This window comes from Balaenoptera borealis (genome assembly GCF_965194805.1).
Source record: "Balaenoptera borealis genome assembly, chromosome: 9".
In the NCBI taxonomy this organism is placed as follows: domain Eukaryota; kingdom Metazoa; phylum Chordata; class Mammalia; order Artiodactyla; family Balaenopteridae; genus Balaenoptera; species Balaenoptera borealis.
This window is the reverse complement of record NC_138873.1, coordinates 32175053-32198712: the sequence shown is the minus strand read 5'-3', so window position 1 is coordinate 32198712 and position 23660 is coordinate 32175053. Positions and strand designations below refer to the sequence as shown.

Below are 23660 nucleotides of genomic sequence, written 5' to 3'. Positions count from 1 at the left end.
CTCGTCATGCCATGCCTGAACTTCTGAACTACACCATTGTGACATCATAAACAGGTGTTGCTTTAAACTGTTCAGTTTGTGATGATTTATTATATAGTGATATAAAAATAATGTGCTCTCTGCACACCATCCGCTACCTTCTTTCACTGAATAACTCCTATTCACCCTCGGATTCTACTGGTGAGTCATCTCATCCATGAGCCAGCTTCTCACCCCTCTCCTCCCATAACCCCCCAACCCTTCCCCAACCAGGCGGGGCTAAGTGCCTCTCCTCTGTTCTAAAGCAATGGTTCTCAAAGTCCCCAAGAAAATTTTATGGGGTCTGCAAGGACAAAAATATTTCCATATTAATGTTTTGACAGTATTGCTTTTTTCACTGTGTTGACATTTGTACCCACGATCCAAAGCAGTGGTGGGTAAAACTGCTAGAAATCAGCATGAATTAAAGCAGTGACACCAAAATAGTCACTAATAGTCACTACAGTCTTCATGGCTATGTACTCACAGTGGAAAATATTAATTTTATGAAACCTCAGCCCTCAAGTACAATCTTTTAAATTCTGAGTGACGAAATGGGATGTACACATAAAGCACTCCTGCTGCATATTGAAATTTGATAGTTGTCTTAAAGACTTGCGTGATGTCTGAGTTGCAAGCTGAACCAGCTGGCTTTTTTCATGGAGCACCATTTTTACTTGAAAGGATAACTGACAAACTATGGTTATTCAGACTTGGATACTTGGCAGACATTTTCTCAAAAATGAACCGAGAAAAACTGTCACTACAAGGAAAACAATTAACAGCATTTGTTGCCAATGATAAATTTAACCTTTCAAGCGAAAATTAGAATTTTGGTAAACATGTATCCACCACTGTGAATTTGACACCTTCCCAATCATTAAAGATATTTCTAATCAGTGATTAGGTTAGATCAGTGATAATATTAACGATTTGTTTTAATTATTGTATAACAAAATGTATCAACATTTGAAAATTCTGCTTAGCTCAGTGAAACAGTATTTTCCAAACAACCAGTGCACTGTGTCACAGAATCATACATGGAAAAAAGATGAATTCAAAATGCAAAATAGGCCAGTGGAGTTCAATGCAAAACAGTACAAAAGGTTCACTGACACATTTTCAGATTCCACGTTGCAACTAACCTTTAAGAAACTACTAGGGGGGTCTGGGCAAGATGGCGGAAGAGTAAGACGTGGAGATCACCTTCCTTCCCACAGATACATTAGAAATACATCTACACGTGGAACTGCTCCTACAGAACACCCACTGAACGCTGGCAGAAGACGTCAGACCTCCCAAAAGGCAAGAAACTCCCCACGTACCTGGGTAGGGCAAAAGAAAAGACAGAGACAAAAGAATAGGGACGGGACCTGCACCAGTGGGAGCGAGCTGTGAAGGAGGAAAGGTTTCCACACACTAGGAGCCCCTTCGCGGGCGGAGACTGCGGGTGGCGGAGGGGGAAGCTTCGGAGCCGCGGAGGAGAGCACAGCCACAGGGGTGCGGAGGGCAAAGCGGAGAGATTCCCGCACAGAGGACCAGTGCCGACCAGCACTCACCAGCCCGAGAGGCTTGTCTGCTCACCCGCCAGGGCGGGCGGGGCTGGGAGCTGAGGCTCGGGCTTCGGTCGGATCGCAGGGAGAGGACTGGGGCTGGCGGCGTGAACACAGCCTGAAGGGGTTAGCACACCACAGCTATAGCCGGGAGGGAGTCCGGGAAAAAGTCTGCAGCTGCCGAAGAGGCAAGAGACTTTTTCTTGCCTCTTTATTTCCTGGTGCGCGAGGAGAGGGGATTCAGAGCACCGCCTAAACGAACTCCAGAGACTGGCGCGAGCCACGGCTATCAGCGCGGACCCCAGAGACGGGCATGAGATGCTAAGGCTGCTGCTGCCGCCACCAAGAAGCCTGTGTGCGAGCACAGGTCACTAGCCACACCGCCCCTCCCGGGAGCCTGTGCAGCCCGCCACTGCCAGCGTCCCGTGATCCAGGGAAAACTTACCCGGGAGAATGCACGGCGCGCCTCAGTCTGCGGCAACGTCACGCCGGCCTCTGCTGCGCGCGCATGCTCGCCCCGCCTCCGTACCCCTCCCTCCCCCCGGCCTGAGTGAGCCAGAGCCTCCGAAGCAGCTGCTCCTTTAACCCCGTTCTGTCTGGGCGGGGAACAGACACCCTCAGGCGACCTACATGCAGAGGCGGGTCCAAATCCAAAGCTGAACCCCGCGAGCTCTGCAAACAAAGAAGAGAAAGGGAAATTTCTCCCAGTATCCTCAGAAGCAGCGGATTAAAGCGCCACAAACAACTTGATGTACCTGCATCTGTTGAATACCTGAATAGACAACGAATCATCCCAAATTCAAGAGGTGGACTTTGGGAGCAGGATATATTAATTTTTCCCCTTTTCCTTTTTTTGTGAGTGTATATGTATATGTTTCTGGGTGAGATTTTGTCTGTATAGCTTTGCTTTCACCATTTGTCCTAGGGTTCGGTCCGTCCGTTTTTTTTTTTTTTTTTTACTTAAAAAAATTTTTTTAAATAAATTTTTCATAATAATTTTTTCCTTAATTTTTATTTTAAAACATTAAAAAAAATTTTTTCTAAATTTTTTTATTTTTTATTTTAAAAAATTAAAAAAAATTTTTTCTTAATAAATTTTTTTCTTAATAATTTTTTTCTTACTTTTTATTAAAAAAATTAATAAATTTATTTTAAAAAATTTAAAAATTTTTTCTTAATAATTTTTTCTTATTTTTTATTATAATAGCTTTATTTTATTTTATTTTATCCTCTTTCTTTCTTTCTATTTTTTCTCCCTTTTAACCTGAGCCATGTGGATGAAAGGCTCTTGGTGCTCCAGCCAGGCAACAGGGCTGTGCCTCTGAGGTGGGAGAGCCAACTTCAGGACACGGGTCCACAAGAGGCCTCCCAGCTCCATGTAATACCAAATGGTGAAAATCTCTCAGCGATCTCCATCTCAACATCAAGACCCAGCTTCACTCAATGACCAGCAAGCTACAGTGCTGGACACCCTATGCCAAACAACTAGCAAGACAGGAACACAACCCCACCCATTAGCAGAGAGGCTGCCTAAAATCATAATAAGGCCACAGACACCCCAAAACACACCACCAGATGTGGACGTGCCCACCAGAAAGCCAAGATCCAGCCTCATCCACCAGAACACAGGCACTAGTCCCCTCCACCAGGAAGCCTACACAACCCACTGAACCAACCTTAGCCACTGGGGACAGATACCAAAAACAACGGGAACTACGAACCTGCAGCCTGTGAAAAGGAGACCCCAAACACAGTAAGATAAGCAAAAATGAGAAGACAGAAAAACACACAGCAGATGAAGGAGCAGGGTCAAAACACACTAGACCTAACAAATGAAGAGGAAATAGGCAGTCTACCTGAAAAAGAATTCAGAAAAATGATAGTAAAGATGATCCAAAATCTTGGAAATAGAATAGACAAAATGCAGGAAACATTTAACAAGGGCATAGAAGAACTAAAGAGGAACCAAGCAACGATGAGAAACACAATAAATGAAATGAAAAATACTCTAGAAGGGATCAATAGCAGAATAACTGAGGCAGAAGAACGGGTAAGTGACCTGGAAGATAAAATAGTGGAAATAACTACTGCAGAGCAGAATAAAGAAAAAAGAATTAAAAGAACTGAGGACAGTCTCAGAGACCTCTGGGACAACATTAAACACACCAACATTTGAATTATAGGGGTCCCAGAAGAAGAAGAGTAAAAGAAAGGGACTGAGAAAATATTTGAAGAGATTATAGTTGAGAAATTCCTTAATATGGGAAAGGAAATAGTTAATCAAGTCCTGGAAGCACAGAGAGTCCCATACAGGATAAATCCAAGGAGAAACACGCCAAGACACATATTAATCAAACTATCAAAAATTAAATATAAAGAAAACATATTAAAAGCAGCAAGGGAAAAACAAATAACACACAAGGGAATCCCCATAAGGTTAACAGCTGATCTTTCAGCAGAAACTCTGCAAGCCAGAAGGGAGTGGCAGGATATACTTAAAGTGATGAAGGAGAAAAACCTACAACCAAGATTACTCTACCCAGCAAGGATCTCATTCAGATTTGATGGAGAAATTAAAACCTTTACAGACAAGCAAAAGCTGAGAGAGTTCAGCACCACCAAACCAGCTTTACAACAAATGCTAAAGGAACTTCTCTAGGCAAGAAACACAAGAGAAGTAAAACACCTACAATAACAAACCCAAAACATTTAAGAAAATGGGAATAGGAACATACATATCGATAATTACCTTAAATGTAAATGGATTAATTGCTCCCACCAAAAGACACAGACTGGCTGAATGGATACAAAAACAAGACCCGTATATATGCTGTCTACAAGAGACCCACTTCAGACCTAGGGACACATACAGACTGAAAGTGAGGGGATGGAAAAAGATATTCCATGCAAATGGAAATCAAAAGAAAGCTGGAGTAGCAATTCTCCTATCAGACAAAATAGACTTTAAAGTAAAGACTATTACAAGAGACAAAGAAGGACACTGCATTATGATCAAGGGATCCATCCAAGAAGAAGGTATAACAATTGTAAATATTTAGGCACCCAACATAGGAGCACCTCAATACATAAGGCAAATACTTACAGCCATAAAAGGGGAAATCGACAGTAACACAATCACAGTAGGGGACTTTAACACCCCACTTTCACCAATGGACAGATCATCCAAAATGAAAATAAATAAGGAAACACAAGCTTTAAATGATACATTAAACAAGATGGACTTAATTGACATTTATAGGACATTCCACCCAAAAACAACAGAATACACATTTTTCTCAAGTGCTCATGGAACATTCTCCAGGATAGATCATATCTAGGGTCACAAATCAAGCCTTGGTAAATTTAAGAAAATTGAAATCGTATCAAGTATCTTTTCTGACCACAAGGCTATGAGACTAGATATCAATTACAGGAAAAGATCTGTAAAAAATACAAACACATGGAGGCTACACACTACACTACTTAATAACGAAGTGATCACTGAAGAAATCAAAGGGGAAATCAAAAAATACCTAGAAACAAATGACAATGGAGACAAGACGACCCAAAACCTATGGGATGCAGCAAAAGCAGTTCTAAGAGGGAAGTTTATAGCAATACAAGCCTACATCAAGAAACAGGAAACATCTCGAATAAACAACCTAACCTTGCACCTAAAGCAATTAGAGAAAGAAGAACAAAAAGGCCACAAAGCTAGCAGAAGGAAAGAAATCATAAAGATCAGATCAGAAATCAATGAAAAAGAAATGAAGGAAATGATAGCAAAAATCAATAAAACTAAAAGCTGGTTCTTTGAGAATATAAACAAAATTGATAAACAATTAGCCAGACTCATCAAGAGAAAAAGGGAGAAGACTCAAATCAATAGAATTAGAAATGAAAAAGGAGAAGTAACAACTGACACTGCAGAAATACAAAGGATCATGAGAGATTACTACAAGCAACTCTATGCCAATAAAATGGACAACCTGGAAGAAATGGATAAATTCTTAGAAATGCACAACCTGCCGAGACTGAACCAGGAAGAAATAGAAAATATGAACAGACCAATCACAAGCACTGAAATTGAAACTGTGATTAAAAATCTTCCAACAAACAAAAGCCCAGGACCAGATGGCTTCACAGGCGAATTCTATCAAACATTTAGAGAAGAGCTAACACCTATCCTTCTCAAACTCTTCCAAACTATTGCAGAGGGAGGAACACTCCCCAACTCATTCTACGAGGCCACCATCACCCTGATACCAAAACCAGACAAAGATGTCACAAAGAAAGAAAACTACAGGCCAATATCCCTGAGGAACATAGATGCAAAAATCCTTAACAAAATACTAGCAAACAGAATCCAACAGCACATTAAAAGGATCATACACCATGATCAAGTGGGGTTTATTCCAGGAATGCAAGGATTCTTCAATATATGCAAATCAATCAACGTGATACATCATATTAACAAATTGAAGGAGAAAAACCATATGATCATCTCAATAGATGCAGAGAAAGCTTTCGACAAAATTCAACACCCATTTATGATAAAAGCCCTGCAGAAAGTAGGCAGAGAGGGAACTTTCCTCAACATAATAAAGGCCATATAGGACAAACCCACAGCCAACATTGTCCTCAATGGTGAAAAACTGAAACCATTTCCACTAAGATCAGGAACAAGACAAGGTTGCCCATTCTCACCACTATTATTCAACATAGTTTTGGAAGTGTTAGCCACAGCAATCAGAGAAGAAAAAGAAATAAAAGGAATCCAAATTGGAAAAGAAGAAGTAAAGCTGTCACTGTTTGCAGATGACATGGTACTATATGTAGAGAATCCTAAAGATGCTACCAGAAAACTCCTAGAGCTAATCAATGAATATGGTAAGGTAGCAGGATACAAAATTAATGCACAGAAATCTCTTGCATTCCTATACACTAATGATGAAAAATCTGAAAGTGAAATCAAGAAAACACTCCCATTTACCACTGCAACAAAAAGAATAAAATATCTAGGAATAAACCTACCTAAGGAGACAAAAGACCTGTATGCAGAAAATTATAAGACACTGATGAAAGAAATTAAAGATGACACAAATAGATGGAGAGATATACCATGTTCTTGGATTGGAAGAATCAACATTGTGAAAATGACTCTACTACCCAAAGCAATCTACAGATTCAATGCAATCCCTATCAAACTACCACTGGCATTTTTCACAGAACTAGAACAAAAAGTTTCACAATTTGTATGGAGACACAAAAGACCCCGAATAGCCAAAGCAATCTTGAGAACGAAAAATGGAGCTGGAGGAATCAGGGTCCCTGACTTCAGACTATATTACAAAGCTACAGTAATCAAGACAGTTTGGTACTGGCACAAAAACAGAAACATAGATCAATGGAACAGGATAGAAAGCCCAGAGATAAACCCACGCACATATGGTCACCTTATTTTTGATAAAAGAGGCAAGCATATACAGTGGAGAAAAGACAGCCTCTTCAATAAGTGGTGCTGGGAAAACTGGACAGGTACATGTAAAAGTATGAAATTAGAACACTCCCTAACACCATACACAAAAATAAACTCAAAATGGATTAAAGACCAAAATGTAAGGCCAGACACTATCAAACTCTTAGAGGAAAACATAGGCAGAACACTATATGACATAAATCACAGCAAGATCCTTTTTGACCCAACTCCTAGAGAAATGGAAATAAAAACAAAAATAAACAAATGGGACCTAATGAAACTTAAAAGCTTTTGCACAGCAAAGGAAACCATAAACAAGACCAAAAGACAGCCCTCAGAATGGGAGAAAATATTTGCAAATGAAGCAACTGACAAGGGATTAATCTCCAAGATTTACAAGGAGCTCATGCAGCTCAATAACAAAAAAACAAACAACCCAATCCAAAAATGGGCAGAAGACCTAAATAGACATTTCTCCAAAGAAGATATACAGATTGCCAACAGACACATGAAAGAATGCTCAACATCATTAATCATTAGAGAAATGCAAATCAAAACTACAATGAGATATCATCTCACACCGGTCAGAATGGCCATCATCAAAAAATCTACAAACAATAAATGCTGGAGAGGGTGTGGAGAAAAGGGAACCCTCTTGCACTGTTGGTGGGAATGTAAATTGATACAGCCACTATGGAGAACAGTATGGAGGTTCCTTAAAAAACTAAAAATAGAACTACCATACGACCCAGCAATCCCACGACTGGGCATATACCCTGAGAAAACCATAATTCAAAAAGAGTCATGTACCACAATGTTCATTGCAGCTCTATTTACAATAGCCAGAACATGGAAGCAACCTAAGTGTCCATTGACAGATGAATGGATAAAGAAGATGTGGCACATATATACAATGGAATATTACTCAGCCATAAAAAGAAACGAAATGGAGGTATTTGTAGTGAGGTGGATGGAGTTAGAGTCTGTCATACAGAGTGAAGTAAATCAGAAAGAGAAAAACAAATACAGTATGCTAACACATATATATGGAATCTAAGGAAAAAAAAAAAAAAGGTCATGAAGAACCTAGTGGCAAGACGGGAATAAAGACACAGACCTACTAAAGAATGGACGTGAGGATATGGGGAGGGGGAGGGGTAACATGTGACAGGGTGAGAGAGTGGCATGGACATATATACACTACCAAATGTAAAATAGATAGCTAGTGGGAAGCAGCCGCATAGCACAGGGAGATCAGCTCGGTGCTTTGTGACCACCTAGAAGGGCGGGATAGGGAGGGTAGGAGCGAGGGAGACGCAAGAGGGAAGAGATATGGAGACATATGTATATGTATAACTGATTCACTTTGTTATAAAGCAGAAACTAACACACCATTGTAAAGCAATTATACTACAATAAAGATGTTAAAAAAAAAAAAAGAAACTACTAGTCAAATTTTGATGTACTAGCACAGAAGAATATACACAATTATCTGAAAAGGCTATTAAAATACTCCTCCTTTTTCTCATCTCATATCAGCAAGAAGATAGATTTTCTTCATATACTTCAAACAAAACGACTTACAGCAATATATTGAATGCAGACCTGCATATAGGAATCCAGCTATATTCCATTAATCCAGATATTAAAGTGCTTTCCAAAAATGTAAAATAATGCCACTCTTACCCCTAATTTTTTTGTTTTGGGAAATACAGTTATTTTTCATAAAATATATTTCTAAGGTTAACATACAATGGGTGTATTATTTTTTAATTAATTAACCAATACGTATTTTTTAAAAATTCTGTTTTAATTTCTAATTGATAGATTCATAGAAATAACTCATAGAAACCAAAGCTCTGTGAAGTCCTCATTAATTTTTAAGAGTGTAAATATATTCCTGAGACAAAAAAGTTTGAGAACTGCCATCCTATACATCCATTTGGGGATCTATGTTATGCTGAGATTATTCTTCTGTCTGTTGCATTTCTATTTGGACTGTGGATACCTGGTGGGTACTATGACAGTTGATGTGTCATTGTATCCTAAGCTCCAAGTACAGAATTTAAGACACAGTAGGTGCCTAAGAAACATTTGCTATCAAGCTTCAAGGTCAATGTGGTACAATCCCTTCCCCAAAGAACTAAAAAATTTCATTGAAGAGTTGGGAAATGCACCCTAAAATAGGAAAATTGTATATTCTGTTTTTTATTAAAGTGCCAGATGAGTTATAAGGACAGAAGCAAAAACATTTAGACATTTGTAAAGATAAAATACCCCAAATGCCTTTATATTTAACAAACTCCATAAAATGAACATATTTGAAAATTCTAAGAGGTCACACAAATATTTCAAGAAATATATACAACAAAGTCCCAATTAATTAAAAGAATTTGAATGGCTTTTTGGTTTCTTTCCATACTTATAATACTAAATTATCTGTGATTTTGAATTGTGAGGAATGAAACTCGACCACCTTGAAAAGTATTCTGGAAAACTAGAAATACCCAACCATAATAAAATTAAAGATAAAATTCTGTTGTGAATAAATACATCAATATAAAGGAGAAAACAGACGATAATTTGAAGTTACCTATAAATCCTGAGCTTGAAATGGAAAAAAAAAAAAAAAATAAGAGTGTTGCTAGGAGATAAGTGAAAACAATCATCTATTTTTATAGTTGAAAACATTTTATCCCCTTAATGTGTTTTTGTTCATTTTTGTGATTGCTTTAAAAGACATTATTTCATATTATAGGCATGATGGGGATCTGTACCTGAACAGAAGAATCTTCTGTAGGGGGTAGTGAGTTTTGCTAAAAGATGCCAGCTAAAGGAGTCTTTCGTTGGCCAAGATAAGTTATTTTTATCGGTGATAACTATCTGGTCCTTAAGCTTGCAGAAGACTGAACCAGTCCATGGGCCCCAAGAACTCCAACAGGTGTTTCCCAGCCACTGGCCAAGAGCCACGGTGGGGTCGCACTCAGAAACAAGAGAACCGCAATTTGTCTCCACCAGCTGGCTCCTTGGAATGCAGCACCTCCAAATGCCTCCCTCTAGTGCAGAGAAAATACCTAGGTTGTCCTGCACCTGCTGCCTTTCCCAGCTGCTGGCTCCTGGGACCTACACCCGACCTACACCCAGAGAACCCTGGGGCTGCCCTGCTGCCCTCACGGTCTCCCAAGGAGGCCATATGGTTCCACTTAAAATGCTTCTTTCTCATTCACTCTGTTTGATCTGGTCATCTCTGTTTGGATTGTCCCAAGGTTGAAAGAAGAAAGCAGCTCTGCCTGGTGTGCTCACTGCCACAGAAGAACTTCAAACCTACTTTTTTGTTGTTGCTCATGTGGTTTTTGCTATTTTTTTTTTAAGTAGCTCTACGCCATTAAGGATTCTGGCATTTGTCCACAGAGTGCCGGACCTCAAAACATCCCAGCAACGCAACACAGTGCTCTTAAACTAGGGGCTTGGTTGAAGTTGGTGGACTCCTTAGATGTCCCACTGTTATATACAGAGTTGTATCCCCCCAAAATCCACAAGTTGTTGCCCTAACCCCCAATGTGATTGCATTTGGAATTAGGGCCTGTACAGAGGTAATTAAGGTTAAGTGAGGTCAAAGGCATGGGGCCCAAATTCAATAGGACTTGTGTCCTTAGAAGAAGAAGAAGAGACACCAGGGGTGGGTGTGCACAGAGATGAGGTGATGGGAGAACACAGTGAGAAGGCAGCTGTCTGTAAGCCAAGGAGAGAGGCCTCACCAGAAACCAACCCTGCTGGCACTTTGATCTTGGACTCTCAGCCTCCATAACGGTGAGAAAATTACTTTCTGTTGTTTAAACCACTTAGTCTGTGATATTCTGTTATGGTAGCCCTAGCAAATGAATATATTCACTGAAATAACTGTGCAAAAAGGAGAACCAAAACAACAGGAAGGGTTATTACAATGGAAAACAGAATTTAACACATTTCTGGAAGACTGAAGATGGTTAAAAGCTTGGAGATAAATTAGGAATTTGGGATTAACATATACATACTACTGTGTATAAAATAGATGAACAACAAGGACCTACTGTATAGCACAGGGGACTATATTCAATATCTTGTAATAACCTATAATGGAAAAGAATCTGAAAAAGAATATATATATGTATAACTATAACTGAATCACTTCACTGTATACCTGAAACTAATACAACATTGTAAATTAACTATTCTTCAATTTTTAAAAATGGTTCATTAAAAAAAAACATGAAAAAATTTTTTGAAAAAAGCATATTGTAGATGAAAGAGCCAGAGAGGACCATAGCCCAAACGCAATTATGAGGAAGCAGCAGTCAAGATAAGAAGGAATCTGCTGAACTGACCCCTGGAGGGTGAAAGTGAAAAGTGACATTTTCATCATCTACCCTCACCACTGTGCCCAAACAAAGCCAGTCAGCGTCTGTCCCTAAAGGCTGAAACAAAACACTGAAGGACTAAGCCTTCTAGCTTGGTGGATGCTGGTGACCCAGAATTAAAGCCTCTCACATGTGAGAGTCTGCAGTCTAACTGGCTTCTTACCTAGGAACCCATGCACTGTTGAAAACAACTTTTAAACTGTTAGTCCATAGGGACTTCCGTGGTGGCGCAGTGGTTATGACTCCGTGGTCCCAATGCAGGGGGCCCAGGTTCGATCCCTGGCTGGGGAACTAGATCCCACATGCATGCCGCAACTAAGAGTTCACATGCCACAACTAAGGAGCCGGCAAGCCGCAACTAAGGAGCCAGCAAGCCGCAACTAAGGAGCCTGTGAGCTGAAACTAAGGAGAATGCCTGCCGCAACTAAGACCCAGAGCAACCAAATTAATTAATTAATTAGTCAATTAATTAATTTAAAAAACCCTGATAGTCCATAGTTCCAGTCCTATGCCACAGTTTCTAGGCAGAATTCATATTCATAAGAGAGAATTTGAGGTAGAAAATCTTAACCAAGAGCAGAGGAAAGTCAAACATATTCAGTTCTTCTGACTTAAAACAAGTGAACAACCAAAGGTCAACAGGCACTGAACCAACAGCATGAAAGAAAATGAATAAATTAAACAAAAGTCTGACACTGGACAAAATAGAAGTGATCCAGGAAAAAGAAGAAAACTTAAAAAAAAAAATACTCAAATGTATATCCTTAAGGAAAGGGAATAACAAAACAAGAATAGCATGTTATGAAAAAGGCAAAAACCCTCTTGTATAAGATATCTATTGCTGCATAACCAACAACCACAAACTTAGCAGCTTAAAACAACACCCATTTATTACCTAAAGGTTTCTGTGGGTCAAGAATCTGGCCACAGCACAACTGGGCCCTCTGTTTAGGATCTGACAAGGCTGCAATCAAGATGTTGATTGGATCATATACTCATCTGGATGTTAAACTGGGGAAGGATCTACTTTCAAGTTCACTCAGATTGTTGGCACAATTCATTTCAGTTTAGTTATAGGACTGAAGGTCCTGGCTTTTTGCTAGCTGTCAGCTAGGGCACCCTCAGTTCCTAGAGGCTGCTCACAAGTGCTTGGGTTTCTCTGTAGTTCTTTGCAAAGAGGGCTTCTCCAACGTGGCCCCTTACTTCATCAGGCTAGTAAAGAGAGTCTATAAAGTTGTGAAGCAGCAAGATAGAATATTATTATTAATATTATTATATTGTATTATTAATACAAAGTTTAATTTTTAAAGTTTCACTAGTATATTTTAATAATTCAATAGTAATATTACTGAATATAATGATTGAAAACAATTTTTTAAATTCCCAGAATGTAGAGAAAAAAGATAGAAAATATGAGAGAAAGAAGAAATTGTGGAGGTTCAACATCTGAAGAACAAAGATGTAGAAATCATTAAAAGTTTGCTTTGGGAGAATATGACAATGGGAGGGAAAGAACGTAGGAAGAAGAAGGGCATGAATAACCTCGGTAAAGATTTAAATGTTTTTTTGCTTTTGTCTTTATGCGTTCTAAGAGCCTGGAGCATGGCTATTTACTAATCATGTGACCTTAAGTTCCTTTTCCTCTGGGAGCCTCAACTAACTCATCTATAAAATGAAGATAATGATGAACTCTCATCACATCACTTTTGAAAGGAAATAATGTAAGTAAAGCACTTAGCACAGGGCCTGATACAGAGTGAACTCAACTAACGTTAATACTATACGTAGTGTTTCTGCACATCCTACACTCAAAAGAGCCATCCGTAAGTGCCCAGAGATTATTTCCATATCACATCTTTGCCTTTTCTCACATCAGAGTGAGCACTGCCTCTCCTCCCAAACTTTGGAGATTCAAGGGCTACTTCAGTTCCCAGGAGTTATCATGCTTAGCCTGACCACTGGTGTGAAGCCAGGCCCACAGATTTGGAATGTTCTGAAGCATGACTGTTGCCATTACCAAGAGATCAGCTCATATGAAGAAATGAGGGGAGCACCCGCTAGTCAGACTTCTGCACTTTAGTTCTTAACACAGCAGTTTCAAAACCAGTGTGAGATTCTCACCCCTCCACTCCCTCTGCACAGATAAGTCTATTTGGAAATTGTTTGTGGACCTAAAAGGGAGGAAGACCCTTGTACAAATCTATAAAAATACGTATTTGTGTACATTTGAACAGCAATTCAAATATACATTTTGAAAACTAGGGCATTAAGAATAAACCTAGGTAAAATACACATCCAAAAGGAGATGGAGACATATATTTGAAAAGAAATTGCCTCGAAATTTGTGTTAGCTGCGATTTTAATTTTCGGAATACCTGACATACATGCTTTTGAATATAGAAGTGCTGATTCCCCTCGTCACTTTCAGCACATACACGCCTTCATTTTTACTTTATCATCAAGCTCTTCGTTCACTCAGCACACTGGTTCCTTGGTCGTGGTACCGGGTGGCAGCTCCACCATAATTCTCCGACTAGTCTGACCCACTGACATAGGCTGCGGCCCTGACTTAGAGACCCCTCATCACACTGTGCTCTCTCGTGTCTGCTGAAGATGAGTTTACAGTTCTCGTGTTTCACTCCTTTACATGAGTACTGTACATTTTTAAACAAGTAATACATGTATATTTTTTAAATAGTACAGAAAGGGCAAAAGATCTCTCTCTCCTCTCCTTAAAGATTGAAATCACTGCTAACAATTTCTAGTGTACCCTGAAAACAAATTTGCATCTGCATTATATCTTTTGTTAGCACAAGACAAACAGTTATGAGACTCCAAATGAGTAGAACATTCTGACATTTATTAAGGTAAAAACTGCCACTTAATTACAGAAATTTTATCTGAAATTTCCAGTGCTTAGTGCACAAGGTGTAAGTGATTTTCATGTGTGGCTCTTAAATCCTTTCCTGTACCAGTCCAGCCTGAAACTGAAGGTGTCTTGATACATGGATATAGAGAAACACTAGCCATTTTCCCTTCTGGTTAGAAAAATCCAAATAGAACTTCCAGGGAGTCTGGGGAACTCTGGCAATGAACCATTACTCAAGCAGTTTGATATTACTTGAGATATCAAAAACCTTGGGGAAATATTTCCCTAGGTCACCCAGCACTAGGATATAAATAGCTCAACAGTAAAATAATAGCAATAACATCAGCAGGACATAAAGGCTTCGAGTCAAAAGCACTGAAATTCATCCCTATTTTTCTGGGCAGTTGAAACACTTTGGTATTTACTTAATCTACAATAATATAGGCTTAGTTATATTTATTGTAAATAAAGATAACAATACCTCTCCTATTGACATCATACAGTTATTATAGGATTAAATAAGATATTAAGTTTATTTATATAAATATTTTTAATTTTTAAGTTTTATTTTTGGCTGCATTGGGTCTTCATTGCTGCGTGCGGGCTTTCTCTAGTTGCGGCAAGCAGGGGCTGCTCTTTGTTGTGGTGCGCAGGCTTCTCATTGCAGTGGCTTCTCTTGTTGCGGAGCACGGGCTCTAAGCGTGCGGGCTTCAGTAGTTGTGGTACGCGGGCTCAGTAGTTGTGGCGCACAGGCTTAGTTGCTCCACGGCATGTGGGATCTTCCCAGACCACGGATGGAACCTGTGTCCCCTGCATTGGCAGGTGGATTCTTAACCACTGTGCCACCAGGGAAGTCCCAAGATGCTAAGTTTAAAAGCCATTTCAAAGCCAAAAATCATTATTGTGGTTGTTGTTGTTATGACTGTAATTAAATTTTCAACTTTAACGGCTTTTTTTAAAATTTCCACAAGAAAGAGAAAAATGTTAGTATACCATGTAAAGCTTTTTTGTATTAATGGATAATCCCATCCCAAGAAAGACCAAAACAAAAAACAAAAAAATACTACAAATAGAACTTATTTTTACCTGACTTCTAGTGGATAAATGTATATGCAAATCAGGTCAACTGCTTACAAACACCTGACTTTAGTGAATGTTCATAATATTTAGTGGTGCTTATAAAAACATATGTAGCGCTCACCCATTACTAGCTGATAACTATGAAAAGATGCACTTTTTCTTAAACAATAACATGTGTTTTTTTTTTTTTTTTTTAGAAATTCACGTTCTTTTATTTATTTATTTATTTATTTATGACTGTGTTGAGTCTTCGTTTCTGTGCGAGGGCTTTCTCTAGTTGCGGCAAGTGGGGACCACTCTTCATCGCGGTGCGCGGGCCTCTCACCATCGCAGCCTCTCTTGTTGCGGAGCACAGGCTCCAGACGCGCAGACTCAGTAATTGTGGCTCACGGGCCCAGTTGCTCCGTGGCATGTGGGATCTTCCCAGACCAGGACTCGAACCCGTGTCCCCTGCATTGGCAGGCAGATTCTCAACCACTGCGCCACCAGGGAAGCCCCAATAACATGTTTTAAATGGATACTTTTATTAGACAGTAAATTCAACATTTATTCCATCAATTCACACTCAACACATTTGACAGAATGGCAGGAACAGGTTGTACTACTGCAAATAGAAATAAGGTAATCCAATGAAGCAGCTTGGAATCCTCAGCCTTGTCAAAATCGTAAAATAATGTCTAAAGCAAAGGTTTCTAATGTTACGGTCTGGCAATTTGTCCCTTTTATCATGATTGATAAACCAGACATGCTGTTCAAATTCTGAATCATAAGTTGAATAGAATGCAGTAACATCACAGATCTCTTATCAATTTACCAGATTCTCTTTCCCAGCCCTTTCCTCATTTTACAGTGATTTACCATAAGAACATCTATCAAGTAATGAACAGCACACCACCGGAAGTATGCTTCTGTAATGGCAATGTAACAGCATCATTTGAATAGATGTACAGTCAACTCTCAGTTTCTTTGCCTTCGGAAAAAAATATAGATACACGGGTCTGTAAAAAGCACTATAATTTCAAAGTCTCATGTTAACAAATTGATTCATTTTCACCACCATCTTGTTTAAAAGAATAAAAAAAGAACTTCAACAAGCAGGTTAATTTTTTCTATGCTCTACACAAAGCAATAATCAGAAAATGTCTTAGCCTCTAGAATTTCCCAAATAGCCAAGCTAATCAGTTCTGATTCACATCCCTCCATTCCATTTCTTTGAATAAGTATTAGTTAGAACAGTTGACATGTTAGACAATGGAGAAATCTGAAATAATCATCCAAATCAATGTTGCTACAATCAAAGAAGCCAAGAGAAGAGCAAAAATCCAAGTATCCTCGTCCCGTCAAAACTTGTCAAAGCTAAACCTTGAGAAAGTGATGTAGCCTGGACTTTGAGTCTAGGTAGATGCTAAGGGGAGACCTCAGATGTGTCATTCTCTGGAAAGAGAGTGTGGAGGAAGGGAGTGCTGAAGCCATGGCCTGAGTGTGGGAATTAGGAGACGGGGAATGAGATTTTCTATGCTCTTTTCCCTCACACCACACACACACACACACACACACACACTCTCTCTCTCTCTCTCTCTCTCTCTCTCTCTCCAATCCCAAATCCAAGGTGTGAAAGGAACAGACAGGGTCTCAGTGTGAGAACAATTCCCACAGCACGACACACCATCTTATGCCCTCCTTTCCACCCCATAAGCAGAAAATCACTGAGGCTGGAGTTTCCAACTGGCTGCCCAACAACAGGCTAAACTAGCTGTCCCATCACATGCTTGGGAGGGAGAAAACTATGGGAGGAGGACTGCAAATAGAACAGGGAGGGAGGGAAGGAAAAATGCCACAATTCTGGCACCTCCATCCCAATCAAATGAACAGGGACTTCAGAGCCTCTTCTAACACCTCAAGACATTATGAAATTACAAAAAGGCATACTCTTGGTAACCATAAGTTCGTTCTCTAAGTCTGTGAGTCAGTTTCTTTTGTAAATAAGTTCATTGGAATGGTGGGGGGGAGGGATATTTAGGGAGTTTGGGATTGACATGTACACACTGCTGTATTTAAAATGGATGACCAACAAGGACCTACTGTATAGCACAGGGAACTCTGTTCAATATTCTGTAATAACCTAAATGGGAAAATAATTTGAAAAAGAATAGATATATGTATATGTGTAACTGAATCACTTTGCTGTACACCTGAAACTAACACAACATTGTTAATCATCTGTACTCCAGCATAAAACAGAAAGTTAAAAAAAGAGGCATACTCTTGGCAGGACAACAATAAAAAGGTGCCCCTGTCTGTTTTCCAAGCGTGGGTGAAGAGCTGGCCCAACAACTGCCAAAGAAAAAAGGTCTGGGGAGTAAAGCCTGTGGGTGCATTTCACTTCTGGGTAGAGCGTCTTTTCCTTTTTTTCTCATTCTCTGTAGCTGATGAGGAGGTCTGGGATTGCAGCAGGCTTCTCTCTTGAATCCAGAATCCATGTAGGTCTTCATGAAAGAAGTGGAGGCAAATTTACTGTCCTCTTTGGCATGCTGGGACCTTATACGTGTCAGACAAGCCAAGGGAAGGGGTGAGAAGGGAGAAATTCAGCACTTGGGCTCTTCATCCTATGATGCTGCCTCTTTAAAGTGTTGTGAAAAGAACATCTTCAGAGAAGAAGAATGGGTGGGGAGCCGGATGTGGACCCAGCCCCGGGGAGGAGACCTTTTGTTACCAGAATGTTTTACATGGTAATGGGTCTAACTTTGTAAGGGCTGAGGAGAAAGAATTTGGAGCAAAAGAGATCCAGATTTAACCAGAGTGAACGGAAGGAGATGAGCACACATGACACTTTCCTCTCTTTTTGTAATGTAGCTTGAAACTATCACTATTTCTCTAGGGTTGAGGAAACCTGATGTGAAGGCTGTGTGTGTGTGTGTGTGTGTGTGTGTGTGTGTGTACGCCACACAACAGCCATGGCCCAAAGAGAATGTTCAAGCCTGCTAAAATAAATCAATGTTTTGGCCTCTTCTAGCAACCACGTGAACAAATATGTTCTGAAAAGTATTATTGAAACAATAGCCCCAAGAAGTTGTAGGTTTATGTGGCAAAAGTAATTACAGAGCTAATTCCATTGTGTAATTGATAGTGCCTTCACGTTGGTAACCTATTGACATGGCAAGAAATGCTATCAGTGAAAACAAAAGCAAATTTCCTGCTTTCCTGAATTTACTTTGGTCAAAATTCTTCCTCCCTTTGTTAAATCACAGGATTTTGCCCACGATGATCAATATAATAAAAAAGACACACAGCCCGTGCAGTATCTATACTCAGGATCTGGGTAAAATAGGCGCCCAGACTCACGGGGACAAATAAACAGATACTGTTGGTCAGAGAATACCTTAGATCAGTGGTTCCAAAGTGCCTGTGCCTCAGATCACGTGGGCAGCTTTTAAAATTACAGATGTCCATTCTCCAGTGCACTGCCCCCCACCGTCCAGGTATCCTGATTCAATTCATCTGCCGAGGATCATGGCTTCATTTAATTCAATCTGATAAGTTCATTCATTCAACATTCATTCAATAGATATTTACTGAGAGCTTATTATGATTCAAAGTTGTCAGCATATGGCAGTGAATAAAACAAAAACAGTAATCTCAACCTTCATGGAATTTACATCTATCGAGGGAGACACACAACAAACAAGATAAATAAGTAAAATATATAGCATGTTAGGAAGTAATAAGTGCTAAGGAGAAAAATTAAACATAAAAAAACAGGAAGTTTGGGAAAGGGTACAGTTTTAAATAGAGTAGCCAGGAAGGTGATGTTTTAGCAAAGAAGTAAAAGAAGTTGGAAATGAAGGCAAGGAGAAATCTTGGGGAAAGCATTACAGGTAGATGGAACAGCTTGTGCAAAGGTCCTGGGGTAAGAGTGTGGCCAGCCTGTGTTCGAGGAACTGTGAGGAGGCAGTATGAGCTGAACTGAATGAGGGCAGGGGAGAATAATGGGAGATGAAGGCAGAAAAATAAGGAGGGGTCTTGTAGGTCAATGTAAAGACTCAAACGTTTACTCTTGGCTGATGGCATAGGGTCAGGGGCATGCCTTAGGGTTTTCCATAAATTATCCGTTTGTAAAGACTCAAACGTTTACTCTTGAGCAGAAGAATGATCTGATATGTAGCCAGTATCCAGTCAGTATCACTCTGGCTGCTCTGTTGAAAACAGACTGAAAGAGAGTTAAGGAGGAAGCAAGGATACCCCTGGGAAATCTACTGACATCATCAGGCCATAGTGGCTTAGACCATGGATGGTAGCCATGGAGGTGATGGAACATGAGTAGAATTTGGATATATTTTGAAGGCAGAGCCAATAGGATTTGCTGATCAACTGCATGTAGGGATGTGAGGAAAAGAAAGGAATCAGTCATGTCTTCAAGGTCTTTACTCAGAGCCACTTGCACAGATGGAATTGCCTTTCCCAGTATGGAGGAGACTGGGAAGGGACAAGTCACAGCAGGGAGAAATATCAAGAGCCCAGTTTTGGACATGCTGTCTTTGAGTTGCTTATTAAAATCCAAGTTGAAATGTAGAACAAGGAGTTGGAATAGAATTCAACTGTCAGCGTTGGAAACATAACTTTTGGCTTCATCAACATGTAGACAGCATTTGAAGCCATGAGTCTGGATGACATCTCCAAGGGCCTGAGACAGCTAGAGAGAAGAGGCCAGGGACTAATCCCTGCATTCCTCCACTTGGAAGTCGAGCTTCTGCTATAGCTGTGGTACATTTGGATTTCAGCAAAACATTGATCAGTCTCCCATTCAAAGAAGACTGGTATCAAGCTGACTTCACCAGTGACACAACTGGACTCGAAAGTACAACAAAAAATTATTATCCAGCAACGTGGATGGACCTAGCAATTATCATACTAAGTGTGTCGGAGAGAAGTAAGTCAGACAGAGAAAGCCAAATATCATATGATGTCGCTTATATGTGGAATGTAAAAAAAAAAAAAAAAAAAAAGAAAGAAAAAAAAAACTGGGTACAAATGAACTTATTTACAAAACAGAAACATATTTACAGACTTCGAAAACAAATTTCTGATTACCAAAGGGGAAAGGTGGGGGGGAGAGATAAATAAACAGATACATACTAATAAAATAGATAATCAACAAGGTCCTACTGTACAGCACAAGGAACTAAATTCAATATCTTGTAATAACATAATGGAAAAGAATCTGAAAAAGAATATATATATATATATATATATATATATAAAATCACTTTGCTGTACATCTGAAACACAACATTGTAAATCAACTATACTTCAATTTAAAAAATAAAAATACAGCAAAAAAAAAAAAAAGCAAGTTAAGACACACAGAAAATATTTATTATCACCCCATTCTGTGAAAGGGGATAATTTATGGAAAACCCTAAGGCATGCCCCTGACCCTATGCCATCAGCCTTTTTTTCCTTTTTTTTAATTAATAGATATTGGAGTATAGTTGCTTTACAATGTTGTGTTAGTTTCTGCTGTACAGCAAAGTGAATCAGTTATACATGTACATGTACATATATCCACTCTTTTTTAGATTCCCTTCCCATCTAGGTCACCACAGAGCACTGAGTAGAGTTCCCTGTGCTATACTGTAGGTTCTCATTAGTTATCTATTTTATATATGGTAGTGTATATATGTCAATCCCAATCTCCCAATTCATCCCAGGACCCCCTTCCCCCTTGGTAACCATATCGTGCATGAAACTATGGACGTAGACATCCAATCCCCCTCTACTTAACTGAATACTGATTAAACTCAGGTATCTACCCCTTCTGCCCATAGCATGTGCCTCATGTCAGCTCCAGGGTTGGTCCTGGCTAGCCTATGGGTAATCCCATTCCCCTTGGCTCCAGAATGGAAATGGGACTTTCCATTAGTGAGAAATGAGAGGTTTACCAGGAAGCTCCTAAGAAAAATCTCCTGGCTGTTAAAAGAGAGCCACAGATGGCCTTGTTCCTCCTCCCCTGGATTTCTGAAGGAAACCCCAGGGACTGTGTCCTGTGGCCATCTTGAACAAATTATCTATGAGAAATTAATAATAATTAATTATTAATAATAATTATTAATTATTAATAATAATCCCCATGAGATGCACATCTGAGAAGTCGACACAGAATCATGGCATTTAGAGCCAGAAAATGACCCAGAAAATTTAAGTTAGGGGTTCAGAGTTCAGAGCAAGTTAACATCAGGATCTAGAGCCTGGTCGCCTGACCCTCAGGACAGTTCTCCTCCTCTGCACCCCACGGCCTCCTCAGCTCGGCTACTTTTCAGCCCTTACTCTGCACCTTTTGTCAGGCCCACTGCTCTCCTGAGAACTCCTAATTGGTGTTTCCACCATCTGCTAAGAAACACGGCCTTTAGCAAACAGCCAGGAAGCCTTCGACGAAGTGTTACACCAAGTCTTACTTTATCCACCAGCAGAAGAGGTCAAAGGCTCTGGTGGATGCAGAATACAATTCAAACACTTCATGAATTTTCAAGGAAATTAAGAACTGGATTGTGCCCTCAGTCTGTGCATGTTATTGGTGTTTACATTACCAGAAGCTGTTTATCCATACCAATCGGGAGATTCAAACCAACAAATATAACCATGGGAAAAGATCAAAGCACACAGAGGTGGGAAAAGTTGCAAAGCACGCCCTATTCTACCTGAATCGATTGGAAAGTTGCCTGGAGTTAGGAGACGATGAGGCAGGCTCTAGGAGGGAACTGTGCCTACAGGCGGCGGGGTGAGACAGGGAGCGAGGCTGGCTGCAGCGGACACTGCGCATGCCTAACTGTGCGCGGAAGGTGTGGGCGAGCAGAGGGAGCCCGCGGCTACCAGGCGGAAAACTTCCAGCTCCCCAGGTAAGAATAATGAACCCTCATATGGTGCTCACTGTATGCCAGACTTCGGACTTAGTAATAATTTACAACATTCAGATGATCTCATCTATTTAAGGTACATTTCTTAAGTGGGTATATACACACACTCTCACACACACACATACATACACATACATATACCTATATATATATGTATTCCTATGTATACCTATATATATATACACACACACATATATATACACACACATACATATACCTATATATGTATATATACACACACTCACACACATATATATACCTGTATATATACACACACACATATACACACACATACATATACCTATATATATATATATTCCTATGTATACCTATATATATATACACACACATATATATACACACACATACATATACCTATATATGTATATATACACACACTCACACACATATATATACCTGTATATATACACACACACATATGCACACACATACATATACCTATATATATATATTCCTATGTATACCTATATATATATACACACACATATATATACACACACATACATATACCTATATATGTATATATACACACACTCACACACATATATATACCTGTATATATACACACACACATATACACACACACACATACATATACCTATATATGTATATATACACACACTCACACACATATATATACCTGTATATATACACACACATATATACACACACACATACATATACCTATATATGTATATATACACACACTCACACACATATATATACCTGTATATATACACACACACATATATACACCTATATATATACACACTCACACATATATATACACACACATACATATACCTATATATATATTCCTATATATACCTATATATATATACACACACACACACACATATATACACACACATACATATACCTATATATATATATTCCTATATATACATATATATACACACACATACATACACCTATATATATATACCTATATATATATACACACACACTCACACACACATATATACACACATACATATACCTATATATATATATACACACACAAACACACACAGATATATATCCATAAGTATTTATGGTAAATTTTAAATTCTATTGTTATTTCCATTTTAAAGAGATATGGGGGCTTCCCTGGTGGCACAGTGGTTCAGAATTCGCCTGCCAGTGCAGGGAACACGGGTTCGATCCCTGGTCCGGGAAGATCCCACATGCCATGGAGCAAATAAGCTCCTGCGCCACAACTACTGAGCCTGTGCTCTAGAGCCCATGAGCAACAACTACTGAGCCCACGCACTGCAACTACTGAAGCCCACGCGCCTAGAGCCCGTGCTCTGCAGCAAGAGAAGCCACCGC

At 39.5% G+C, this 23660-nt stretch overlaps 1 protein-coding gene and 1 long non-coding RNA gene across 3 annotated transcripts in view; both read right to left on the bottom strand.

The window, feature by feature from the left end:
- The window catches only part of LOC309635346 (uncharacterized protein), a 249456-nt gene extending 247280 nt beyond the window's left edge, over nt 1–2176 (bottom strand). For both annotated transcript variants that reach the window (XR_014248783.1, XR_014248784.1), the window contains exon 1: nt 2017–2176. The gene's annotated coding sequence lies outside the window, so the exon portion shown is untranslated. The remainder of the gene's footprint in view (nt 1–2016) is intronic.
- A 14377-nt stretch (nt 2177–16553) lies between these two features.
- Nucleotides 16554–23424, bottom strand: LOC309635353. Its single transcript, XR_014248796.1, has 2 exons — nt 23345–23424; nt 16554–22626 (listed from the first exon to the last, which is right to left on the bottom strand). It is a non-coding gene; the product is annotated as an uncharacterized lncRNA (long non-coding RNA).
- Nucleotides 23425–23660: the final 236 nt, after the last annotated feature.